This window comes from Pteropus medius, unplaced genomic scaffold (assembly GCF_902729225.1).
Source record: "Pteropus medius unplaced genomic scaffold, Ma_sr-lr_union100, whole genome shotgun sequence".
Lineage (NCBI taxonomy): Eukaryota > Metazoa > Chordata > Mammalia > Chiroptera > Pteropodidae > Pteropus > Pteropus medius.
Window position 1 is genome coordinate 2,410,544 of NW_024351543.1, and position 20,624 is coordinate 2,431,167.

The following is a 20,624-nucleotide window of genomic DNA, read 5'->3' on the forward strand; positions in this document are numbered from 1 at the left end:
TGTTTTCAAATAAGCAAATCTACATTTGTCATTCTGAATTATTTTTATGGAAAGATGGTGTTTCTCCCTTCTGTTTAGGTAATTAAAAGTAGTCACCTGAAGATCATTCATTATCAGACATTTCTGCACATGGTAAAAAAATGTTTGGGGGCTGAGACCTTGCTTGAGAAATTTCATCCTTCAGAGGAAGTCTTTCTCCAGAAGCTATTATTCCCTATTGGAGAGTGAGATTAAAAGCATTACTCCATGCCTAAGTAATGTGTTCACAGCACAGGGCGTCTTTCCTTTGGTGGCGAGGCTCCAGTGCCTGCATATTATGTAGATGCCATACACCATCCTGAAAACCTGGACACTTTCCAGTGGCATTAAGATTTGGAAGAAGAGCTGTTGCTCCTTAGAACTTTACTTCTCTTATGAATATTATTCTCAATTTATTTTAATGCAATGAGTGGGAGAGAAGGTGGGAATTAAATGCATACACAGAAGCCTCTATCTAACAGTCCGGCTGTTTCGGGCATCACAAAAAGAGGCATAGGAAAACCTTTGAGAGTTTGGAGCCTGCTGCGTGAGAGAGATAAAAGTAGAAACAGCAAATTGGCTGCAATACGAATGGCAGGTGCATTTGTTCACTGGAGGCAAGTTGGCAATTTAGTTTTCAATGACCAGCTTGTCTCTCTAAGGTTCACCTTTCAAAGTCTTCCCTTTTGCCCTCAACTTATATTGACAAAGCTCTGCCTCATCTCTAGTCCCTAGGCTCCAGGTAACAGTCACTCTCCACCCTGCTTCTTTTTGAAAAAAAAGTCCCAGTCCCCTGTCTGCTTAGTGGGAGTGGAATTAAAAAGAAGGAAGTGGAAAACTTGCTGAAGCTAGCACAGTGGAACCATATACCCAAAGACAAAGCAAATGTGGGTTGTGTATGGATGGTTTTGTCCTACCTGTATAAACACAGACTGAGGGGAGGAGAACTGTCTGGCAAAACACTGTGACTCTGACCTCACTCCAGCATTTCGACAGAGAGCAGAAAATTCAAAGCCTTTGTTTCTGCTTCCAGTTAAGAGACTCAGGTCAGAGGAGAAAATTTTAGAATGGAGAAGCTGATGAGAGCAATCTGTCTTCACTGAAAGAAGATGAAGAGAGGTGACAGTTGTCCAACTTCCTACCTCAGATAAGCAAGGAGAAATGCCTGCTTTCTGGGCACAGCTCATCTGGACAAAATATTATTCATTTCCATTTATATCAAAGCACACGTAACATTGAAATGTTCACGACATACATGCTGATCCTTGTTTATCTTTATACCCACCATTCCTATTATATTGGTTGATTTTCACCTCTATGTTTTAATCATTATTAAATATCTTAGCAGTCTCTCGTTGAGTATCATTAGTGGAAATGGAAGACGCTGGTAGGACTTTCATGAGAACTTTATTTTAGGGAATCTAAAGTATACGACCGAACTAGGTCTCGTATTTTAAGAACTATTCTAGTCAACATGATGGCGTATTGATCCCAGGCAACAATCAAAAGAAGTGTATAACAAATAATTTCTGAATTGCACAGTTGCCTGGTAATAAACATCAACTTATCAAATATATCCCAGATTTAGCCAAAAATTGATGAAACACCTTTGTCTCAAAATAATCTCTCCCTTCTATGAAATCTGAGTTTAGGCAGGTGAACATGATTCCTATTCAAAATTAAGTTTGTTTGCAAATGAATAACTAAACATTGAGTGTCCCCCAAGATAGGGCCTCTTCTTTCTGTTTCTACAGTGGAGGGAGATGGGGAAACTTAGATGTTTCACTTTTCAAATGGCACCGATCATGCCATAGAGATGTGTACCATAAAGAATGAAGCACTAGAAATGGCAGTAGAAGCTAGTGCTTGATATCAACAATAAAACCTCTTGGTACTCACAATAGATAAAACTCCTGAGATATCATTTCATTTCAATATCATTTAAGATATAATTTTAATTCAGCAAGGAGAAAACAAAGTCATACATATGTTTTGCATGCCACAAAACTAAATGAAAGTACACAAAAATTAACCTTGACTTCCACACAGCAACTTGTTTTGAAAACTTCTTAAATGTGGGATTATTTTCTGTATAGTTATAGTACTTTTTTAGCATTAATTGATGCCTGAAGTAAACTATAGTTTTTGCTTTTTTTTGCCATAGACCTCTGTATACTGCTACAGTAAAACTTGCTTATGTACATATGTATACAATTTACTTAGATTGCTTGAAGTTGATTGTGCACTAAATTTATTGACAATGTTAGGTGATGAACAGGACCTTCACTGCCTGAAAATTTTACCTACCACCCTGAAGCATGTGTGACTCTATTAAGTTTAGGTCTGTCTATTCTCATGTTCTCACTATGAGAAGATGAGAAAAAATATGATTACAATAACTAACATTTATTAATTTTTTTGCACATATAAATTTATTGAATCCTCTTTACCACTCTAGGAGATAAAAATAAAATATTCCTATTTTATAGATGAGGAAACTGGGTTATATAGCATTGTATAAATAGCTTATGTTCTGATAGAAGCTCCAGGAGGGTAATGTTTCAATGTCATTTTTCTCAGTCTATCCTTGATCTGTTTGTATATTTTACACTTTTCTATGCGTCTTTCTAATGCAGGGCTTCTATGCCTTGGCACTACTGACATTATGGGATGGATAACATTTTTTCTGTGTGTGGGACTTGGCCTCTGATTTTATAGAATGTTAAACAATACTCTTGGCTACTACCAGATATTATGTGCTAGATACTAGTAGCTTCCCGCCCCGCCCCCCACCAGTTGTGACAACCAAAAATATCTTCCAACATTGCCAAATGTCCCTGGTGGCAAAACCACCTCCAATTGAGAATCACTACTCAAGAGGGTTGTGTTGGGTAGAGTAGAGGACAATAATCTACCAGGCTACTAGTAAATGATGATGGTATGACTCGTCTTTCTAAAAGACAACAATTCCCATAACACAACAGAGGGCTTGATCTGAAAATTGAATTACTCTTGTGTCTCTGGTCCAAGAGTAAAATTAACTATGGAATACTGTCCTTAAACAGCTCCAAGAAGCATATTAGTTCATACTTTGAGACACTACTCCACTTAATTAAAAAGTAATAAAAGATGATTTCACCTACTGCCATTATGTTATACTTTTTATTTTTTTTTTGTTTTACTTTTTAAACACTCATTTGTCATGTCTGCATACTCTTTAAAAAATAATGTAAAATCTTCTAACTTAGTTGCTTGCAAAGGTTCTAGGCAAGCATTCTGTTTTCCTTCCTCCATGTAAAATTTGAAGCATGAGGATTTTGGCAGGCTAACATATAATTATTAACGTCATTTTAATGCCAATAGACATGAAAAGGTTTTTTCTGATTCTCTACTCTGCTTTAGGGAGGAAGTGATGCCACTATCAACCTAACTCAGACCAGATGTCACCTCAGCACAAGGCAACAAAATGGCATTTCTGGGCACTGAAGCAGCATCACAGTGTGAAATACTATCCAACAAAACTTACCATGAACACCACCATGTTAGCTCGCTGCTATGTAAAGCCTACCTGGCAATAATACCTGGACTGTGTGCAAATGGCTCTGTGCGATTGAAGAGAAAATGGAGAGTCCATTCTTAATGCTTCTGCTCTTTCATAGGTTCCTCCACTTTACTTTTTTTACCAACTTAAGGCAGAGGTAATGTTAATTCAGGTATTTAATTACCTCTTTTTAATTCAGGTATTACCAAGTAAGAATGCTTTAGATACATGGACAGACAGATGTACTCAGGGGAAATGCTCAGGGTTGATTACCTGGCAATGTGTTGTATACTGAGAGAAATGCTGCTCTGCTTTCTGGATGCAAAGCAATGGGAATAATAATATGTAAATTGATGTATCAAGATTTCTGAAAGCTCAGCATTATTTCCCTTTGCCCAAAGATTTCACCTCGCCTTATTAACTATTCTAACAATCCTTCCTTTTTTTTTTTTTTTTGTTTGTGTAATTCTTGTTTCCTCCCATTTAGCACACAGAAAAAAGCATTAGTAACACTCTTGGTTTTAAATGAACCCTATTAATATTCGCTTCTGCAAGGGACTCTGGGATAATTTTGATAAATGTGGCCATGAAGCCAATCTGACAGAGCTAAGTGTGATGTTTGTGTGTTCGTGGGGAACGGTTTCATGCATAAAAGGGGACAGACTGAGATGAGGAGTCTGACAGGTCTCTATTTCTGAGCCACAGCTAGCAACCTAAAGTAGAAATATAATCATATTTTTAAAAAATCATAAAAACAACTTATTCCAAAACAAAACAAGCAATTCTTGCGAAGATCAAACAAACCCCACTACTTTATGGCAAGAGAGTTATTCACATAGCAGAATCCTGAGCTGTCACAGCCCTGGTTGGCCAAACCCAGAAAGCTATATGGGAGGGTAATGAGAACAAACCTGTGTATGTAGGAGGAGAAGAAGTGAGCATAGAGGTCTCAGGCTGCATTTCTCTTCGTTTTCCCCTAACGGTGGAAGTTGCCCTGAAACATCATATGCTTTATGGTGGTAATTACATTTCCAGGATGGAAGGGGAGGCAGGGTGGGGTTGGGGTGGAGACAAGCCGCTATTTCTGAAAAAGCTTTATAGTAGATGTCAGAAGTTCTTGGGATTAGGATGGTTCCATATACATGGGTTGCTTGAGAAGAACCTCATGAAATTGTTGACTTTAAAAATGGAATATATAAATAAGTGGTATGGTATTGAACATTTATAAGCAGCATAAAGATGGTTATTAATTATGCTAAAGGATCTTTTAGCCTAAGCAAGATGAAAATCCAAATATGGGCACATAAAAAAAAGAAACTGTAAGTTCTTTCTACAACTGCCTTCAAATATTGCCCTTTATTCTTTTTAGGAATCCTGTATTAATTTTTGTTATGAGCTTTGATTGTATTTTGAGAACCAGTATCCACTTTCTTAACACAAAGGTTCACAGACCATCATAATTACTGTCTTTGAAGAGGACATTGGCAGGATACAAGTAGGGAGTGAAAATAGTAGCAGTAGTGGTTTGGTGACCACATTTTGAGAAGAGAGGGCTGACCTGAGAGAAGATGATAACAGAGTAAAAAAGAAAGCATAAAACCACAGACAGCTCAAAAAGCTTTTGTGAGGGTGAAGGGAATGGTAAAAAATAAAAGTATAAAAGGTTGGAATTTTTCACAAGTCGAAAGCTCCTTAAATGTTTCTGTAAAGCAGAATGGAAAGATTGATGATTACATGGCTATCATTTATTGATAAGGTATAATAGCAAGCCGTGTTCTAAATTGTTGTATTTAATTAACAGATTTTTCATGAGATGTACATGTTATACCCACTTTATATATAATTAAAGTGAGGCTCAGAGAGTTTAACCATACTACAAATTAAATGGCATAAGTCTCATAAGGCAAAAGTTTAGGCTCAAGTTTAGGCTCAAGTTTAGGGCCCTCCAAAGTCTCACAGGTCACCGGGTCTAGGCCTCCTTAACTTCAGAGTAGAAGCTCTCATACTCTTGACAATTTGACTCTTGTATTGGGAGACAGAAAACAGAAATCCCTTTTGATGGGCTAAAGAATGCTACCCAAGCCATTCTCCGTCCATATAATTGTCAGTCTTTCACTAAAGACTCATATTAGGCAACTCTTTTAACAGATTTTGTAAAATTTAAAAGACACAAAAGAGCTGTATTTTTGAAGCTGGCATGACTCTTATTCTGGGCTGCTTTGCCTTTGGGGCAAATGCAGTCCTCCTGTTCTTAACTTGGTTGCCGGGAGCCTGCACCTGGTAGATGCGTCTCCATCTGTTGGGCCAATCAGAACCCATTAAGTAGTGAGGTAGACTGCCTGGAAGTGGAAAATATGGAGCAGGGAAGCTCAGCTTGGGCTACCGGACTTTACCTTTGGAAAAAAAGAAACGGAAAAAAAAAAAAATGCAGCCCACACAGCTTACAGAGCAATTGTTCCTGCACAGCAACTCCGGTCTAATTGATTTGGACACCACAGCTAATTTTCCCTCAGACATCTGTTAGCACACATTAGCGGATGTCGTTAGGTAGGGAGGCACAGATTAGATGGGGAGCAGAGCTCAAAGGCCCTGGTTTAGGAGACTGAAGCAGACGAAGGAATGAGAACAGATAGAGTCAGCCAGCACCCCAGCAATGTCAGACTTCTGCTTTAGCAACCCTGAAAGAAAATGCTAATGGCTGGGAAGCCATGGCAGTTGTGCATAATAGTCTGATCCTTTCTTGGGTTTCCCCAAATAATAAGTGTTCTCTAAATTTCCAAGGGCAAAGCAAAGGTACTCCAGACATCAACAGAGCCAAGACACACATGACATAAAAACAAACACTGCCAATGCCTCTTCTCCCCAGATCTCATTTATTCTTGTATTTCAGACACTAGCATGCAGTGATGATTCCAGGGCTCACTCACACACCAATCAGGCAGGTGATAAAATGCTGGTAAGGTCAGAGTTGTCCAAATCATCTCCCCTTGCAAAGGGTTAAGAAGTAAGTCCTGTTTTATTTATTCTTTTCATGCAACTGTTCTTGGATGTTTAACTGATGCCAGAATGCAGTTCTCATCCTTTGGGACATGTTTTGCAGTTGAGCAAGTCAAAATCTGATGCCCTCAAGGAAATCTTCCATGAGCTAGTCTATACTGACGACTACTCTCCCAACAAATATATTTAAAAGATTGTGATCCTCTTTCAGAAGCAGTACAATGTTATGCATTGTAAATAAGCTAAAGAAAAAAAATGGCTGAATCTCAGTCCGAAACAGAAAAATCCCACATATAGGCAGACGTTTCTATCGGTGATATAGACTCGATCTTTCCCTCACTGTTTTTGGCATCTTTTACAACTATGCCCCCAATTATTTCACTCCTCTCTGAAATCCTTATTTATCTTAGTCTGCAAGGTAGAATCAAACATAACTTCTCGGGGTGTTCAAAGCCCATCATATTCTGTGTCAACTGATTATTCCAGCTTCATCTCCCCAAGTTTTTCTCCATGTTCCTCTTACTCCATTCAAAACAGACTACTTGCTATTTCCTGAACATCCCAGCCAATTCCACACCTAAATGTCTCTGTTACTTTTGACTACCTGACAACTCTGGCTTATCCTTCAAAGCTCTGCCCCCCATCTCCTCCTCAGTGAAATCTTTCTCATATTCCAGGGAAAGATTTATTCTCTCTGTATAACAACTGGACTTTGCTCACACTTCCATAGATTTTATCATATACAATTTTTTGTTTGCTTTTCTATTTTTTCTTCTCTTCGACTTTCTTCTCTTCTTCGCTTGGCATCCATACATATTTAGCCCTTGATGGCAAGGCTATATTATTAGTCATCTTTGAATTTCCAAAATCTGGCACAGCACTTGACATATGATAGGACCTTAATAAATATTCGTCAAAGGGATGAATTTATAAATAAGCTTTGCTACTGGATATAACTGTCTCGGTAGCAGATGGTGGAGTGACTCACTGTAAGAGAAGAGGATCGATGATAAGACTTCTGAATGACCAGGTATCCTTCTCTTGATAGAGTTGACTAATGTAGCCATCTTGAAAAACTTTGTCATATTTCTTACATTTCTTACACAAGATGGCAAATAAAGATTCACCAAACAAAATTCCCTGGATTGTCACTAAATTGAAGTGGGGTGACAAAAGATAATGCATAAATTACCCATAAAAGCATATTTTTGAATAGTGTAACTTGGCAATGGGCTGTCCACCAGAAGAAATGCACTAGAAATTGAGTCACATAACTTACACTGTGAGTAGATAAATATATATATGTGTATATACATACACACATATGTGTGTGTGTGTGTGTGTGTGTATAACAACAGTCTTTCCTGTGAGTTGCTTTTGCTTTCACACTACCTCAATGATAGGAAAGGAGCAAATCAAATTGAAGTATTTATTTAGCACTCATTATATACTGGGCATTATGTCAAGTCCTTTTATGCTATTTTAGACAAGGTATTATCATCCCCATTTTAAAAGGTTAGGAACTGAGGTTTAATGAAATGATATCATTCATCCAAGTCACAGATATGCAGCTGAAGTACCAAAATCAAACAAGCATTCTGGTTTCAAGGCCACAACTCTTTTCACCGTGTAATCACTTTCTGTTTCTTTTTTCTATTACGATATGAGACAAAATGAAATACGATGCAGAGAAGACACAGGAATGAAAAATAAAGAGGATCAAGACACTACTGAAAAGAATTGGTGAAAGGCAGTACAGAAATGGATGAGGTGAGGTTTGCTGCTGCAACTCTTATGGGAGCTGATGCTACAGAAGTTCAGTTGAGCACAGAATCTCCTCTTGGTTCATTCTCAGATGGTGATTAAGAGACAATAAATACAGTGTCCGCATTATAGAAGACTGCAGTGCCCTACTGGAGCTTGAAGCCAGGGGTGTCCATCTGTCCTAGCTTTAATGGGATTGATCAGGCTTCGCTATCTCTGCTTTCTGCCAAACAGAATCAGAAGGCATCAGTGTTAGTAATTTGGAAGCAGTTTTTGGCTATATAAGAGGCTGTTAGTAGAATTTATGGACAGTAAAGCTAGATTCAGGGCCAGCCTGTAGCAAAACCACGAAGTAGGCAGTTCATCTTCTCTATGTCTCTAAGTGTTCTATTCTTCTCCCTGACTGGAAAAAATGTATTTGAAACATTCCAGTAATTTATAGCAAGGTATCAGTGGCATCTGCCACCTCTCTCCTCCACCCTCTCCCAACGAAAAGGTATTTGCCTTTAAACTCTGTCTTTTAGTTTTGTGAGTGTGTGAAGAAGTTGCAGTAGAGGTTATAATAGGGTGGTCATTTATATAACCACCTTTGTTGACTACTCATAAAGCTATTATTATTTTTTTTCCTTTTGTTGATTGGACACTAGGGTCCTCTAGCTAATTCAGGTACTTACCAAATCTTTTCTTGGATCAATTAACCATTTACCAATTTTTTTTTTTTTCTGAAGATGGATAATTCTAAATGACTAAAAATGCATTTTTCATATCGATAATCAGCTGTCGGAAATTAGATACAAATGCCAGTGTTTTCACTTTATAGTCTATTGCATGTATATTTTAACTAACATCAGATGCTAAACCAAAATATACAGCAAGGTAGAGTTAGTTAATATATACTGTTTTTATCTGAGGAAAAATCTAGGTCCTGTTCACTTACCCCACTTAATAGAAAATGTGTCACTTTAAAGAAAAAATAAAGGAGTCCACACAGCCCAGGAATTATTTTTCTGTTGGAAATCTTCCATTTGTACACTGCCTTCCATCCCAGATTCCTCCTGCTCTATGTCTGGAATGCTGACCACATGAATTATGTCAACGGCATCTTTGCCTCTGGATTCCAGTTGGGATGGGCCAGTGAGGGACACTGCCGAGAGATTTGAAGGACGAGTAGATTGTGGTCTAGGCATTCATTGCCCTGGTTCTCGCACTGCAGTCTTCCACTATGCCTCCCAGCTCTTGTCAGAGGCTCTCCATACACAGTTCTCTCTCTTTTTCTGGCTTCCAGCAACTGCTCCTTCCCACTACCCTCTCTCTTCAGACCTAGAGGTGATAGCTTCCTGAGGTTACTAACCCCAGGGTAGTACGGTCCCTCCTGATTTTCTTACTCCCTACCTCTTGCCTAAATATTTTTAAAAATTCTCTATTAAACTCCTTTGAAATTATCCATTTTAAGTGTGCCAATCTGTTTCCTACAGGGGCCCTGACTGACAAAGCCCTATAACTCAGAGTTACCTTTATTTTGAAGCTTGAATATGGTCCTTGGGGAAATTAGGAGGGGAAAACCCCCCCCACTAAGCTCCAAGGTCAGAGATGGGCAGTTTGGCTTAGAAAAGCACCAGAAAACCAGATGAATTTCCCATGCCAGATATTGGCCATTATAATTTGACTCACATTCACCCACTAAAGCATGCTTTCTAGCCAAGGTTTTAATAGCAAAATAAAAGGTTTGGAGTCAGCTTTGCTCTTTCCAGGCCAAGGGAATATTTCCCAGTTACTTCTAAACGACTTCTTGTTTAAAAGATCCAAAATATGAGTTGCTATGAAATGCTCTCCTTTTTTTCCAACAGTCATAAAATTTATTTGTATCTGCAATGTGATCAACGACATCTCATGAAAGATAAATTGTGCCTTAGAAGGACACAGTACAGGACACACTGAAGTCCAGAATTACAACATGACTCCAAACAAGGATTCCAGAAATTTCAAGAATGTGTTAAATAATAACAAGTAGCAGAAATGGTAATATAATAAAATCTTCTTCCATGATTGTCTCCAGCAGAAACCTGATGGCAGTAGCAGGGAGAGACATATTTGGGAGAATCATTTTCTCCTCCAGAGGTACAGAATCTGCAATTAAAAATAAATAAATAAAAGAGCTTTGGCACCTGGCACAGCTAAGGGCTGTGAGTCATCAAGGCTGGCCCAGGAGCAGTGAGGTGAATGACGGTGACCTCCCTTGTCAGGTTTCAGCCTCCTATACATTTGGCACGAAAAACGAGGGTTTAAAATAGCTTTCCTGCAGGTTCCATGTGACTCGTCACTGGACCCAGACAGCACAAAAGGGATGATTAGTGAGGCAAAAAAAGAGGATCTTTTCCTGAGATGACTTCCAAAAGCTGCTTCTTGCAGCACAAAACTCCCTTTGAAAATGCAGAACTTGCTGGGAAAGGCAGTAGCGTTTTCCCCTTCAAATGATTAAATTTTGCTTGAGAATCCTTTTTAAATTTTTTTTTTTTCCAAATGAAGATCACCTTTCATCGCCAACAATCTTTACTTGGAAGAGGAAATGAAAATTCAAAGGACAGTCTCTTCCCCAAAGCCACTATCCTCACCATCTTTCCCACTGGCCTTCAGCAAAGAATCCCAGCCTCTTCTTCACAGAGTTATGAGTGATGGCTTCTTGACCACCTTTGACTGCCAGCAGAGACACAGAAATGTCACTTCTAGTTTGGATGCCCACACAGAATTGGGATGAAGGCCCTAACCATGTGAGAGCTACCAGCTGAGAGGCACTGGCAAGTACAGATCACTGAAATGGTGCAGGGAGCTGGGGAAGGGGGTGATTCAATTTTCCTCTCCTGATGGAGCAGAATTGCTCCCTGGGGGAATATAAGTGGAACAGCTGTCATCCTACCGCCAACTGCTTCAGAACTTCCCTGCACCCAGTTATTCTTTAAATGTTGAGCAAAGCACAGAAAAAACAAGAAATACTAAGATATAAAGTGAGATAAAGAAAACAGGAAGGTGGGGTTTAAAAAAGAAAATAGACTGACAGAGAGAAGAGCCATGAGCTGAAGAGTTGCCACTCCGGGCTAGTCAGTGATCCAGGTACTTCAGGACAGGGGCAGCAGGTTAACAATGGATGCTTCACAAGGATTCTCTGATATATAGCTTATGATTGTGAACAAAATCTGTGCATGCAAATACAGAGAAAGGAGAGAAAGAGGAAGGATGAAAAAAGAAGACAAAGAAGAGGAAGAATAGAGAGAAAAAAATAACTCAGAGGAAAATACAGAAACATTATACGTGGCTTTTGTTTTATTTCTCTCTTGTTCCATTGAACGTCTTGAGTTATAGCTTTCACAAAGAAGAACTTATTTTAAATTAAGGAGAGAATCATATGGAATTTACATTTCCTGCAAACTTTATTATAAGAATTGCTTCCTCCCAAGATCTTGTACAGAAAACTCCTGGCTGGCTTTATGGCTCTAGGTCTCTGGTTGATGGACACTGTACCAGTGAGTCCAAGAAGTTCACAGTTAAAGAATGATGAGGCAACAAGATAAGACGTTCTGCAAAAGAGTTGTAGTGTTTAACTTCCCAGTAAGAAGAAATTATGCACCTGCTAGCTAGTAGTTCGCAGGCATTTGGGCCCCATTACCTAGGATACTGCTTTCAGAGAGGGCTGCATTCATGCATTCTGGTAGCAAACAAGTCAGTGTGATGTCATTCGAGGGGCTCACGTGATCCTGAAACTATTTCACATCTCATTGCTTAGCTGGATGGGACGGGATTGTACATGCTCTTTGGTCTCTCTAACCTGGTGGAGAGAATCAACCAGTTCTGAAGCAAAACCTGGTTTTATTAAAGGAAGGAGAGTGGAATGTAGAGTGAAAAGACTGAAAATAAGATCAAGGTAAAGTATTTCTATTCACAAGTCAGCCTGGATCTGAGTTAGTGGAGAGGAAAGGAGGACATTCGCCCTGAAGCCTGTGGCATTGCCCATTGTTAGTTGCTCACTGTCACCAAAAGTAAAAATTCTTTATTCTCAACTTCAAGTATTGATCTCCATATATCTGAGAACTATATATCCCAGGCCTAGATCTGCAGCCCTGACTGCAAAGGCCAGGTGTTCAATTCAGTCAGATCATGGTTACTGAGTTCTTATCTCAAGGTACTTTGTGGGGGAAAAAACCAGGCAATTTACTCATGATTTTCTCCTATCCTCAGTGTTCTTACAATCCAGAGAATGAGACAGGCATATAGACAACCATAGCACAATGAAATGGGCGACACTGTGGAATAAAAACATACTAAAAACATTTTGAAGAAGGAGAAATCATTTATGGATGCTGGAAAAGTCTCTTTGAAAATGCAGTATTTAAGATGAATAGGGATGTTATATCGAAGGGGTAAAGAGGAAATCCTAGGCTGAAGAACACACTGTACAATGTTTCAAAAGTGGTGAAGTTCGTGTTTTTCAGGGATTGATGTCATTTGATAGGACTGAAAGTGGAGAATGTAAGTAAATGCAACAAGAGACATAGATGGAATGTAAAGTTATAGGAAATTCATGGGAAAGATGAATGCCAGGCTAAAGTGTGGTACTTTATTCAGGAGGTAATGTAGTCATTCAAGTGTTTTTCATAGAAGAGTAATAGACGCTAGCATGTTTTTGAAAGGCAGCTCGACTAAGGAGGTGAATCAAAGGGTTTTGGATTAAAGGCAACTGGCAAATCCGCTTTTATTTCAGTCCTATACACTTTGTGTTTCATTTTTGAACATTGTGTTAGTTTTCCACTGCTGCTATAACAAAGTACCAAAGACTTGGTGGCAGTACAAATATACTATGTTAAGTTTTAAAAGTCTGAAGTCCAAAATGGGTTTTCCTGGGCTAAAATCAAGGTGTTGGCAAGGTTGTCGCCCTTCTGGAGGGTCTGGGAAGAATCTGTTCCTTGCCTTTTCTAGCTTCTAGAGGCTGCACATTCCTCGACTCCTGCCCATTCCATTTCCAATGCCAGCAGCTTAGCATAGTCAAATCTGTGACTCTTACACTCTGCTTTCATCATCAAATCTACTTCTCTGGCTCATTTAATAGGACTCTTGGAATCCAGGATAAACTCATCTCAAACTCAATCATATCACCCAATCCTTTCTGCCATGTAAGATAACATATCATAGGTTCTAGGATTAGGATGTAAACATAGTCGGAGTGGAGGCATTTTTTCTGCCTGTATACAGACATACTTAGCTCAGGGATAAAGCACAAAAGGAGAGGGTGGAGTGTGACACTCCAAGCATGGACTCCTAAAGACATGTCCTAGATTTCAGCCAGTGAAACTGGTCCTATTCAGTTTCTCAGAGGTGAATAAAAATAGTCCAAGAAGAAAAGGCTTCAATTAGAACTTTCTTGCCTCACCTACATATTCAAACTATTTTGCATTTATACTTCTGATCAACACTGAATAAAGGTTTAACAAGAATATAAAAGAGTACATTCACTTAATGTACAGGAAAAAGTAGAAAATTAAATTTTGCAGAAAAGCGAATTAAACATTTGGAAAACTGAAATCATTCTTCTGCCTTTGCCTGAAAGTTTAGCAGCAAATATTCTGATATTTATAGTCATGCTTATTACCATGTGGTCATGATCTATTGCGAGATCTCAAGACAATAGTGCCCTGAGTTTGGGGGATTCCTTTCCAGGGCTTGAGGCTTTGAAAGGTTTAGGATTTTTTTGTTCTTATTCTCTGTTACATTTCCCATGCTCTGGATATATGAAAATATATTCTGAAATATGAGTACAGACAACTATTCTTGGTTTTGGATTCAGAGAAACACCATAACTGTCTCTGATTTGCTATATGATTAGAACCAGACTAATGAACATTATCATGCCTCGATTATCCTGTGTGTTACTCAAGTATCAAAAAAAATATGTATTAGCTCTAAGTATGCTAAAAGATGTTGTGGGATGAGATTACATACCTGAAAGTGCTTTTCAATAAAGTTAAAAACTAATGGAAGTTATTGACTATGTGCTATTTGTTATGCACTGTGCTATACTAGGGATACAGTGATGATGACACATGGCCTACAGTCAGGAGTAAACAAGCATAATCTGGAAATAAGTATAGTGACTTCTGACTTGTGATCATTTCTGTCAGAGAGGTTTAAAAATTGTGTTTACTTATCTTATTTGGTAGTTGAATGGTTAGAGATACACATGATGACATGAGGAATCTATTTAGAATGATGTTGGCAAGTGCTCTCTAGAAGCCAAAGTTGAGGCCCCTTTCCCTAACCTTTGGGAGACACTGATTTACCTCGCACACAAAAATATGGGAATGATTACATTTGGCAGGGCCTTCAGCTCACAGGTAACCTAAAGGGGAGGGCTAAGGCTCCCTGGAGCTCATTGCAGACCATCTTTCTCAGTCCTGGCTCACCCTGGGAGCTATTATAGGATCAGTCATAGTTGTCACTTTTCAAATGTGTGTGGAGGGAGTAAAGAGTTATTAGAGAAAAGTGACAGCGAGTCCCATGTGCTTCCTTTTTAAGTCACTTATATAGCAAATCTGCTTAGTCTACATGTAAAGACAGGGTTTTTTGAGCTAAGGTTGCAAATTCCATGTAGGTTCTGAAAATTATGCCTGTTCTTACATCATCACTATTTTCAAAGAGTTTGCAGTTGGACTATAACGTTACAACTGAGCAAAAGAGGGAAAGGGGCCTGTTTTTGTTTTTGTTTTTGTTTTTTCCTCACAGCTTTTCTGATTTAACAGAGCTATTAAGGCAGCAGCTACATTAAGCCTGGAGACTTACTTACTTGCCTTATATAAAATAATATTTTGTATTACATAATTACAAAGAAAGATACTTAGCTCTCGTACTGATTTTATTTATTTATTTTCATCTCTGGCATGCATATCTTCCACAAGAAAGAGTATAAACTAGGGGATAGAATTGTTATGTAATAATAGTATAATGTTTTGCATATTAACACAAAGATGGTCTCCTTGACTGAATGATAGTCATTAGGCCATCTTTCTCATACTGGAGATGAATCGAATTGAATCATCTACTTTCTTGTCCATTTTCTTTCATGACCAATTACACATGTTGAACTAGTTTGAACTAAAATGAAATCTGGTACAGAGTTCATCAGTTCACAAAAAAGTATGATTCCAATAGATAAACTGACCAAACCCTGATACATCAGAATTGTACTTATTATTTTTTTATTATTATTATTATTATTTATTTTTTTAGGAGAGGCAACCCTTGGTTGACCTTACAGATTGCAAGGACCTTATCAGCTTACAATCCCTTATTTTTTATTTTTTACACCAACAGCACTAGTCTTCCTAGGTGGTCTCCCATCCAAGTACTAACCAGGCCTGACCCTGCTTAGCTTCCGAGATTGCACAGGATGAGGCTTGTTCAGGGTAGCATGGCCATAGACTATACTTATTAGTAATAGGAGATAGAGAGCTCAAAATATTATACAATAATATTAGTCAGAAACATTCTTAGGGGAAGAATAGTTTAACTCTCTGAGCATAAAAAATTATTTTTTATAAGAAAGTTATCCTCAAGTTCAAAGAAACAACTCTACAAAAGTTGCTTTCAGCTCTCATTTTCATATTTTCTTTGCTTCGTTAATATTTCCTTCATCCACCAGAGACCCCAAATGCTTACAACAGACTTTTCTATTCTGTTATGGGAAGAAAGGTAACCAAGAAACAAATCTTCACCAAGGCATTAGAGATCTAGATACACCATCCCCTGAAAAGTTTTTGGTCATTGATTTGTGGATTCATTAAACAAATCTTTAGTGAGAAACCACTATGTATGGAGCAGTACGCCAAATATGGCATTCATAAAGTGAATGATAGAGTGATAGCCTGATGTGCCATATAAATAAATGCATAATAAAATTGAGCTATAAAAAATTCTGGATGTCACCTTTATAAAGTTAGCACACACCATTTGTACTATAGCCTGACCCTCGCTGCAACACCTGCTGAGACCTCTTCTGAATACATTTCCTCTGAAAGTCAAGATCCATTGACAGGTTAATGATTTTATTTGTGGATGCTGTAGATTCACTGGTTCCTGAGAACTCTCACTCTGAACATTGCTTTCTTTGCTTATTGGCACTTGTACCAATAAAGCAAAGAAGAAACAGATAAGAAACTCAAATCAGTCAACCGGTTACTAGATTACAAGTAAGACGACTTCAGTATGTAACCTTTTCTTGGCATTTTTAGCGATACATGCATACGTGATTTATTTTCATGTAGAGTTCATGTAGAGTAAAGTAAAGTCTTTTACTTTTTATCTTGCCTAGCATCTTTTCTTTAGAGAACTGTAGCCACTTGGTGGGGCTATCATATAACTAAAATAGCACTGGTCATTTGATTCAAGCTGGCCCATCAGAGAACTTACTTATCCTCTTAAAAAGAATGATTGGTTTATGAGTGGGCAGGTGACTGAAACAGTACCAGTCAGTCTTTTCATGGACTGAAATGGCTGGAGAAAAAGAAAGAGAGAAGGGGGTGGGGGCGCTGAGTAGAGGGAAGGGCAGAGAGAGAGAGGTGAGGAGAGGAGAGGAGAAAGAGAGAAAAGAAAGGAATTCAGAAAGATTGATTTATTCTCCTTCAGAGTCACCTTCTCCACTATATGTAGAAAAACTGACTGAGAATAAGGTTAAGATAAAAGAAATCATAGCCAAGAGATTCAGAGAGAAATGGAATACTTATGACATCATTTGAACTTCTGAATCCAACCATGCCTGAAATTAAACTACCCCTATGTTTTCCAGTTACATGAGCCATATATTTTCCTTTCTACTTAACCTATTTTGATATGAGTTTTTGTCATTGATTTATTCACTCTAAAAAATTAAAAGATTATGGCTGTAGTTTAAACATATACACACATATATACACATACCCGTGTACATATACAAATACATATAAATATTTATGGGCTGTATTAAATAAAATATAGTTGATTTTGCAAGAGAAATCTGTTTTGGGGCAAAGGGCATACCTATGCCTTCTATGCCGTATGTTAACACAGGTATTTGAAAATGAATGGCATTCATTCCAGCTAAACTGTAATGGGGCGGCATGATACAGTGGGAAGAGCATTCTATTAGGAATTAATAGGGACAAAGTCTGCTAAAATATCTATAGTGAATGCATTTTACTTTTAAAATCAGAAAAGGAATGAAGGCAGCTCCATTTTGGAAGTAAATTAAGGAAGGTCTGGATTCTAGTTTCAATTCTGCAACAAGCTAGCTCTTTGATTAGTTTCCTTCTTTGTAAAATGAGGGGGCCACAGCAATGGGTTTCACACTAGACTCCGACGATCCCCAGATGTTTTATGGATCACAGTGAAGGGTAGCCTGTGGAAAGGAGCAACAAAGTGGGGTTTCCACACCCTTGCACCCTGATCTCTAAACCAGAGAATTCGAAACATATCTGTTTTATCTATTAAGCCTGAATGTCAGCTTTCAACCAAAGGGTTTCTGTGGTTTCAAATTTAGAGGGGAAAAGTTTAAAACCATTGGGCTTGCTGATCCCTAAGTCCTTTTTGCTTTTAACACTCTTTGATGTTAATCACCACATTAATTTTTCTATCAGAAATGCAGAAAAATAACCATATTCTGTAATTGCTTTTACTTAATCTAAGACTGTTGGTCATATTTCAATACTCAGAATCTTTACCTTTGTGAAGTATGATATTTAAAGTTAAAAAAGAAAACTTATTTTAAGAGTTCGAATTAGTATTTTAAATACTCAGAGAAAGGATGAGCCCAATTTATATCCCTATGACATGAAAGAGAAACTAAGAAGCCTGATAAGATTACTAAAGATTAATGACTTACAGGTTTCTAAGACACACACAAGTCTTCAGCCTCTTAGCCACTAGAAAAAAAACTAAATGCTGATGAATGGTGTTCATAAATCAGTAAAAGGGTTTTTATTTGTTTATTTGTTTTATTTCTATCATTACCAACAAACACTGGCTTTGGGTCTCCTCTGCCCTGGACACCATGACAGATGCCTATAATATATAAAGGGCTATGACATGTTCCCCATCTAGTTAAGAACAAACATGAGCTTAAATATAAACACAGCTGCACAGCTTCAAAGAATAAGTGTTCAGAGATTAAATTTTCTATGTCTGAACAAGACCATAGCTCATTTAGCACCTGGCTAGCTAAAGTTTCAAATGTTTTAGATTTACCTAAAAAACTTATTTTACTTCTTTGGTAAAGACGTAAATTACTTGGTAAATTATTTTTATTAAAAGATGTTTACTTTCTTATGGAGATAAGGCATCAGAGAAAGTACTACCTTTTGTTTTACCCAACTCTTTCCAGTCACTCACATTTTTGAAGGCGCTAAAAACAAAACAAAATAAAACAAAAAATACAATTAGGAAAAGATATGTGTTCCTTCAACTCTGCATACTTTAGATCACCTTTGGAATTTTGTTTATCTAAGTGGAACAGTTGTGGGAAGATATTTAGCTCCTGAGAATCTTGCCAATGAAATAATTATCACCTTTGTTCTACTTTTATGAGCTGTATCGTCTTTCTTCCTCCAGTATTTCCTACATCAAACACCAGAGTTCACCTAGGGAAAGGCACAGCATAGTTCCACCAGAGTCAATGAGCTGAGCTGGTGTCTCCTAACTTAGGAGTTTTCATTCAAATCTCAGCTATGATAACCTAAAGGTCTTGCACACACAAGTAGCCAAACAGATGTAAATGAAGTTTCTTAATTAGGTGTCTGAATTTCCATTGGCTCACTTGTCTGCATTTCAGTTTTAGAGAATGAAAAATCACCTGAACCCTCTAATGAAATGCCTGTTGCTCTGGCATGTAGGTGCTTGTGTGAATCACCAGGAAGGGTCATAAGGAGCCCTCTCTGATCCAACTGAGCTTGCAGCCCTCCTGCTGAATAAATGGCTGGGTTGCCACAACCACTTTGGAGTTCTTTCTGAGTCCCTCGTTCCTGGCTGAGCACTGGCATTCTGTGATTTATGTTATATAACGAAGCCTCCAGGCAGAAAATGCTGCCAATAATTACTCGCTATGGGGGGACTGGGAAAACAGAAAGGCTTTCTTTGGGTTTTTCTCTGCTTCTCTTCTCTCTTCTCTCTCTTTATCCCTCCCCTCCCCTCTGCTTTCATTCCCTCCCCTCCTTTCCCCTCTGTACTTCTCTCCTGACAAAATATTTCTAGCAATATAATTCTTTACTAGCAGCGTTGCAAAGGTAGCAAAATAAAAGTTGATTGTGAATTCTTTTTTCCTTCCTCTCAAATCAAAGTACAAAGTTGGAAAAAAACACAAACACATCAAATCATCTTTAAAGAGGTAATGCAAATGCTCAGTAAAGTTTTAATAGCTAAGAAAACTCAAGTACTAAAGAATAGGCTGTTTCAAAATCTGAGAAATGAGATCTCTAAACAGTAGGAATTTTTTTAAACTTATTCATTCATTTCACAAACTTTTAATGCCTTTATTATCCAAAGCACTAGACTATAAGAGATACTCAAGTAAAAAATAAAATATCACAATAAAAAAAATAAATTTTAACCATATAGTAATTTACTTTCTAGAAGATAGGAATACGTACAGTAGTCCCCCCTTACCTATGGTTTCGCTTTCTGCAGTTTCAGTGACTCATAGTCATCCACAATTTGAAAATATTAAATGGAAAATTCCAAAATAAACAATTCGTAGGTTTTAAATTGTGTGCCATTCTGAGTAGCATGATAAAATCTCATGCAGTCCCACTCCATCTCACCTGGATGTGAATAACCCCTTTGTCCAGCACATTCACGCCATATAGCAACTTGCCCGTTAGTCACTTAGTAGCCTGGGGTTCTCAGTTATTAGATTGACTGTTGTGGTATCGCAGCACCTGTGTGCAAGTAACCCTTATGTTACTTAATAATGGCCCCAAAAGTAGTGATGCTGACAATTCAGATATACCAAAGAGAAGACATAAAGTGTATATATGTATAGGAAGAAACAGAGTATATAGCGTTTGGTACTATCAGCAGTTCAAAATGGCCACTGCAGGTCTTGGAACGTATCCCCCAGGATAAGGGGGACTCCTGTATGTAGAAGACCTATTCAGTCTCAAGTTGTAAGGAAAATGTGACTGTAGAGAATAGACTCAAAGACTGGGAGAGGCCCTATACACTTGATATACTTTATCATATTTCATTTAGTAACAATTATTACATTCTCCCAAGGACTTTTTTTTTTTTTTTTTTT

The 20,624-nt window shown here is 38.0% G+C and overlaps 1 protein-coding gene across 6 annotated transcripts in view; it reads right to left on the reverse strand.

The window, feature by feature from the left end:
* The window catches only part of LSAMP (limbic system associated membrane protein), a 570,870-nt gene that overhangs the window by 213,281 nt on the left and 336,965 nt on the right, over positions 1 to 20,624 (reverse strand). The gene's annotated exons all lie outside the window — the stretch shown is intronic.